The sequence below is a fragment of the Diprion similis genome, chromosome 3 (assembly GCF_021155765.1).
Source record: "Diprion similis isolate iyDipSimi1 chromosome 3, iyDipSimi1.1, whole genome shotgun sequence".
Taxonomy (NCBI): Eukaryota; Metazoa; Arthropoda; class Insecta; order Hymenoptera; family Diprionidae; genus Diprion; species Diprion similis.
In genome coordinates this window covers 16,681,721-16,689,246 of record NC_060107.1, presented here as the reverse complement: position 1 = coordinate 16,689,246, position 7,526 = coordinate 16,681,721, and the positions used below count along the sequence as shown (strand labels likewise).

The following is a 7,526-nucleotide window of genomic DNA, read 5'->3' as shown; positions in this document are numbered from 1 at the left end:
AAAATATCCAGATACCTTTTTGTGTAATGTTACATCCTCGATGCCCAACACTTCTCAATATTTAATACATATATATATATAATTCATGACTTTCATAATTTCGTTTTCAGTCATCCTTATATTTCACCTCAAACTTCCGTGTACATACATGCAACGGTTTCTTTCATCTTCTAACCGTTTTGTGAAACATTCACTCGTGTTTATGGTCACCTTTCAGTCAAACAATATTATCGATAGTCTGAACCCAAACAGACTTATGTACACCTGCGTACCAGAAGGACCGTAACAGAGAACAACCGGTATCCTTTCAATATTCTATGCTAACGGTCAAAGCATTTCCTCTTTTACAATGCCTTTTATAGTTTTAGTTTTTCATTTCACCACCACTCGAGCAGAAACTGTTTAGCATAAAACAACAGCTCGTTAAGACAAACTAGATGCCCCAAACATCTCTTTACGATATTTTTAGTCATGCGAAGACTGCGGCGTGCACGTGCAGCGTAATAAGACCTTTTACAAGTGGTCTCTGTTTGGGAAGTGACGACAGAAGGCCAGAATAGGTTGTTCTAGTAAGAATGTGGCAAGTACAGAAATTCTTACCCGCATCCGTAGAAAAGGCCGGAGTTGGTGTAACCAACCCACTACACTGGACTCAGAAGGCAGAAGTAGTTCAGGGCGACTAAGAAGGCCCAAAATATCATTTCAACCTGCGTAAATCTTCGGTGTTGGTTCTCTTCCCATCAAAATGGAAGGAAGCAATTAGGAAACACGTTACAAATCTGCACGCTTAAGAATAAACTCGAGAGAGCGTTGCAGTATGCAGAAACGGAGCAGTTCAACAAAAATTTTCTAACAGAGCAGTTTCTCTTAAATCTTCGACTAGAGTAGCTCACGAAATTTATTTAAATCTTGGCGAATTAAATGACTGTGAACAAATTTTATACTTCTTTTCTCATTTGAGTATCATCATTTGAATAATAATATTCAATCATTATAATCTTAAAGCAAGTGAAATTGAATAAACCTTATCATTGTGTTTAATCTACATTGTGAGTTAATCAAATTACTTACCTTTGACATGAGTAAATCAAATTAACAAATCTACTTAACTATCTCTGTACCCACTTCAACATATCCTGCGGCGCCTTACCCTACCGTTTTCGCAATATCACTTGTATCGATCATTGATACACCGGCACCCTATTTGGCATTGGTGAATTATCCTTCTTTCTTGTGTCTTCAGTTTGGAAGTGTGATAAATAGCGATCGACTTCGAAATTCCAGTAAACAATTATGAGAAGACATTCCATTTATTTAGCCAGAGACAATAATTTAGTTGCGGTAACCAGACTAATCTTGCATAAATAGTTTCAACGTATACCATATCCAGTCACCGTTGAGCACGCATATCCACCTGCAGTTCGAATCATCAAGACCAACAAAAGGTAAGTGGCACCTTTTTAGCCCCGCAGCTCGTTTCTTCTCAGTACAAGCGATTCCAAGAGCGGAAAACTCAGTATTCATTTTTTGTAAATCGTGCTTAGCTACTTAATCTTGGAACGAGTGTTAAATTATTGTGGTGAGTTGGTTCTCCAGTAAAAAAATTTGTATAGGTAACCACAACAAGAGTCATATATGACCAAGTTCCAGAGCTCAGTCTCTACATCGTTCTCACTCTCCGGGAAGACGCCGAGGTGACACGTCGTTAAAATTCCTTACACGACATGAGTTATTTCTCTCTTTGATACGACCACGTTTACTTTAATCATAAAATGTAACTTCGTAAACGTCGATAAAATTTCATTGTACACCTCTTCTCTCCAAAAATTTGAAACATCGAGCGGATTACCCAACGGCCAAAATCAATATTTCGTGCACACAAGCAACAGGAACAACATCATCGACGGAGCTGCCAAGCCGCATCCTTCGTTGGATAAATCCGAGCTGAGTCTTAAACAATGAAGGAATAGTAGGTGCACGTGCCACAATCCTTCATTGAGTATAAATCATGTTGGAGTTTTTTTTCTTTTTTGTATAATTGTTCTCACGCAGTAATTTAAGCTTAGCTGAATTTCGAGTCATTTTTTACAGTCGAGTCATATATAATTTAGAATCCTAAACAGAAAGCTTCATTGATTTATTGTACTTAACCAATTTCGTCGTATTTTTAGGAAAGAATGGATTGTATGAATGTTTTTTCTCGTGCTATTTGCCATCACGTTACTCGATTGATCTGTTACCGTTCCTTCGGATTCCTTGTTTATAATAAACAGCTTTAACCAGGTATCAATATTTAACATAAATTCTGTGTTCATTATTTATTCTATATCTCATGCCCCTGATTGTCTGGGTATTTACGTGAATTTAGTATAATATTTGTGGTGTGTAAGGCGAAAGCCACAAAAATAACGTGACAGTACCATAACATATAATTCATTGAAATTGACAAACAGTAATTTTCGATGTTTATGAAAGCGCATTTGTTTTAGCATGAGATGATAATCTTGATAATTACTTTGTGATATTTATGCATTGAATTTTATTTGGAAAGTGGCCATTTTTCTTTTTTTGAGAAATTTCTAGATAACGATAATATTGCAGTAGATTATATTAATTGGATCTAGGAAAACATAATTATTCAATTCGGAAAGACCATATAATTCAACATTATATCCCCAGTCATTTGATAAAATTGAATATTTGAGAACATTTTTGGAAACACAATATTAGTGTAAATGACATGATTTTCTTCAATTGAGTAAGTAGGTATGAAAAAATACATTTTCCAACTTTTCACCTTTTTTCCGTCCATGAATGAAAAATCCAAATTTATTTTATGTGCTATATTTTCGGACGATTATCTGTGTAACTGCGCCAAATTGGGTTATGTATTTTCAACAAATAAAAGTATTCACTTTTTAAAATGAATCGATAGTATAAATTCGTCCAAGCCACTAATGCTATTTAGTTTGTATATGTTCTTTTATTGGATTTCTTAATTGTATAAAACTTAAGTTTGCGGAGCAGCAGTTGCAGATATTAAAAGAAACAAAATACATTGGTACAGAAAGAACATTTTTTATCTTGTGACAGATAGCAACAGCAAGTTGTCAAACACTGAGAATTCTTATTATGGTTGTATAAAAACGAGATGAATCGAAAAGTGAGAGATATGGGTCAAGAGATTTTTAACCTTCCAGAAAGGGTATGGTGAACTGGATGTTTTTGTTGTCGTCGTCGTCGTCGTCGTCGTCGTCGTTGCTGTTTCTTATCCCAAAAAGTAATGAAGACAGATACGGTTCACTATCACCGCACCAGCAGGTGTCAGGTATTCTGGTTCAGCCGTGGCAGAGTGCAGGGCGAAGAGGAAGGGTGGTCAAGGGTAACTTTCAACGTTGTCCACGGTAACATGCATCGGTGTCAGGCCACTCATGATCTACTTCCGTGCATCGCGCGGAAGCAGGACGCGGATGTGCTTATCATCAGTGAGCAGTACCGGTGCAGGAACAGGAACTCATAGTACAGTAATGAGAAAAATACCATGGCTGTCTGGGTTAGGGGCGCAGATGTAGAGAGAAACAGGGAAAACCGAGTAGGGATCGATCATGGCTGGGTAAAATTGGGCGAATACACTTTCGTCAGAGTCTACCTTGCGCCGAACTGCTCTGCGTTAAAATTAACGGAAAATAGAAGTTTGCAATGTTCGAAGACGCACTGACAATGAGAGAGCTACTCAGCGAGCTCATCGTCACCGGGAACTTCAATTCAAGACGGCCAAATGGAGTTCGCCAACGATAGCCACGAGGAGACGTCTGATATTGGAAATCGGTACAAAATTCGACTTAACTGTCGCGAATAGATAAGATACGACAATGTTCCAGCGATCGGGATATGGAAGATCGATACTGAACATAATGCTAGTATTGGACAAGGCATGCAGACAGTTAGGACTTGGCACGTGCTAGAGGACTATGCGGTAAGCCATCATCGGTACATCCGCATCTACGTGGGTGTTGCTCACCGGCGAGTCCATATACACCCGGCTCTTGAGGTGTAATCTGAAGAAACTACACGAAGATAGGTTCATCACAGGATTCAGGGACGCATGCGACCTTATAGAGAACATATTGGATCACCTTACAGGACGAAGGAGGGTGGAAGCCAAGGGGATATTCACTTATTGAAATGGCAAACCACCTTACTACTGGTATACTGATAAAACTGGACGAGGGCCCAGTGCGGTCACAACTGTACCAACTTACAAGCTCTCGATGAAGTCTATATGGTTTCATTCTTTCTTCGCGAACGACACCTTCACAATGGAAAACACAGCGGACGGACTCTTTCCAATTCAACCAATAGGGGAAGACAAAGATGAAGACGTCGACGCGACTGAGGTGTCGCTATTCACGAGCAGCAAGCTCAGGAATGGAGAAACAGTAAAGGGGGTCAAAGTATCGGGACCGGATAATATCCACAGAGAGATAAGACGGCTCGTTGCCTTCCATCGACCAGGGTTAATATTGAGGGTGTATAACATGTGCATGAAGGAAGGTGATTTTATTCAGAGGTGGAAGGTGGCGAGATTGGTTCTTGTTGGCTAATGGGCGAGGAAATTTGGGATCGCCATCATTCTATGGACCACTGAGCCTACTAAACACCATGGATTACTTTTACTTTTTTCAACTCACCTGATTACTGATTATTAAAACTGGATAAAATTGCTAAAATATGAGTAATCGATTTTCGATATTCCAGGGCTCTTTCACAAATTCATGATACAAATTGGATCTGTCCTTGTGTCATGGGCCTACAGGCCTAAGGACGCCTACGCAAGGCGCGCATTTGAACTTGGTGACTGTTCTAATGGAATGTCGGGTTTTCTCATCAATTGCTTGTGGAAACCCCCAACTCCAGGTTATACCTGTTGGATTCAAACTCGCTCGTTCATAACACGGACTTCAACCGATGAGCCAGAAGTCGGAGGAGCCCTTTTCAAAAATAACCCTGGCCATTTATTGGAATCTGGTCGGATCCGTGATTTACCCTATATTATCATCGGTGTCGTCCGATATGAAGAACTGGCACCAACTTCAAGTACGTATACACGCATACTCTGTTCACGTACTTGTTTGATCACTGAATCTTTGTGTCGCACGGTTCGACGAGTTGGACAGGGAACGCAAGCAATTGACTACATGAAGGTAATAAAATTTCAGTCTCATTAAGCAGATGATGATTAATTTCTCTCATCAACCTGTGTATTCGAAATATTTGTTTTCGTGTGCCGTATTATGTGACTCTCAGTCACACACTGGACACTTGTCTCAAACATCCTACAGACACAGTCAAACATGTGCCTCTGCGACGAAATTCACATTTCTATATATATATATATATTATTATTACTCTGTTGATATTATTTTACCATTACATTGGACTATCTATCAACGAACCCTGTCAGAATTGAAAACATTAAAAGTGAACATGGCCGACTCGACCATCAAATATACAAGAAAAATAAAGACAAGTTCCCAATTCCATTATTTTAATTTTAAAGGAAACAAAGTCTCGCCTATCTGTTAACATTCGTAAATTTACTTATAGTTTACAAGGATAGTTTGTTTACGTACGTTCAATTATGTGATTAAACAGAATCGAGGAGAGCGTTACGAAATCTATTATTTAGTAAATTAGTTGAAAATAATAAACTGGGCTTCGAGAAATACGAGTATAGTATACAAACAACTTGCTATCTTCAGGATGATTGCCTTGCTCCAGAAAGTTAACCTGAGTTTCTTTGACAACTTTTTCTGGGACAACCTGCTGATTTAATACATCTTCTGTAATAATCGCAGCTTGTTCCGACTGAGTGGTATCGACAGCTAGAATTTTTCGTGGATTTTATTGACTCGATCGATTCTTCATACTCCTCTCATGCCACAATTTTCAACCTATTGCTGGTGATGTGATAACGTCAGAATCTTATCTCAGAAAAGACTAATGAATTTTTGGAATTAGAACACTTTTGAGGTTTCCGAATGGTCTTACGATATTTCCTGTATCCTCTTTTGACAGAAATATCATACTTGAAAGCCTGCACGTGTCCAAACTTTTTGCATCGACCTTTCACGCATTCATTTGAGCGATCAAATGTTCAGTATGAAACCGTCCGTATGTAATTGGCAATAATTGATAAGAATTTGATTACAAATAATCCAGAAAATCCATGTTGAGGTAATGTAAGTCTTCAGTTCTTTGTACAAAATTTAAAATTATAATTATTTTTGATAACGAGGAATTGAAGTTCATTTAATTACATTCAATTGTTATTTACTTTAGATGGGCGAAACCTTATTTGGATACTATTTAACAGTGTCACTGTCTCTGTATACTTGAGTTCCATGTTCCAACAAATGGATTGATACTGTAATTTCTTTCTCTCGGACTTTCAACATTTAACTAGCAATCGTCTACCGAATTGGTCAATGAATAATGATTATTGACGTTTATTCACAATAATTTATAAAGTTCACCTGCTCAACACTACACACTCAGTAAACTTTCAACTTTCGTCGTCAACGCCGGAATTGCAAATTACATCATTATTGCTATACGGAGAAAGGTCTTGTAACAAAAATTATCATACTTACACGTAAATTGTGGACATTTTGTACATTTTGACGATACTCCTTGGTGAAAATAGGAGAAGATAATATTTATGTAATGATTAACATAGAAATAGGAGCAGTTTCCTCAATTCCGACTAAAAAATATCGTCAAAGTTTGCGAGGTATCCGCAAATTACCAGTCAGTATGGGGATTCTTGTTACAAAAAGTGTATCGATGATAATATATTTCACTTTATTTAAGAAATAAAATTCATAAATTACCCACCATCCCACAGGTAATATTCAGACATTGAAATTATTACACAATTGCATCTTCTGAGTAATATTCTTACTAGGAATTGCCGGAAAAGTGCTGAAATTTCAGGTAATGTTATAGTATCGACTTTGTCGGGAACACATATTCTCAATCTCGAAATTCTTATCAATCAACACGTGCACTGCCACAAAGGTATCAATAAAGCGGACACATATGGGCAATTATAATCTAGGTCACTTGATGATAAATTTCTGAACAATTTTATGTTCAAGGGTCAGCGGGCAGAGTCGCAATTTATCCAGGTAATATGAGTAGTAGTTGAAAAAAGGAACCCAGATTATTTTTAGACTTGTTTTTTATTACTTTTATTGTAATGGTTGTCTGGAAATAATCAGGGTTTGTTCAACATGAACTCAAAAATTAGTAACAATCGATTTTTACCTAATTTCCAAAAAGTATTTAGTGGTAGTATTTTTTTGTAAAAAGTTTTGCGTTCTCCATTGTAAATAGACTATATTTTTTAAAAACCACGAAGGTCTAACGTAAATTAAGGAATTGGTTTTATACGTCAGCTGTATCTTCGTCCGTATATTCAATCAGCGCTGTGAGTTATGTAATAAGCATAAGTACATTGTACG

At 37.5% G+C, this 7,526-nt stretch overlaps 1 protein-coding gene across 1 annotated transcript in view; it reads right to left on the bottom strand.

Annotated features, from left to right (window-relative positions):
• Positions 1-7,526, bottom strand: part of LOC124416725 (flotillin-2) — a 403,676-nt gene that overhangs the window by 125,936 nt on the left and 270,214 nt on the right. The window lies entirely within an intron of this gene.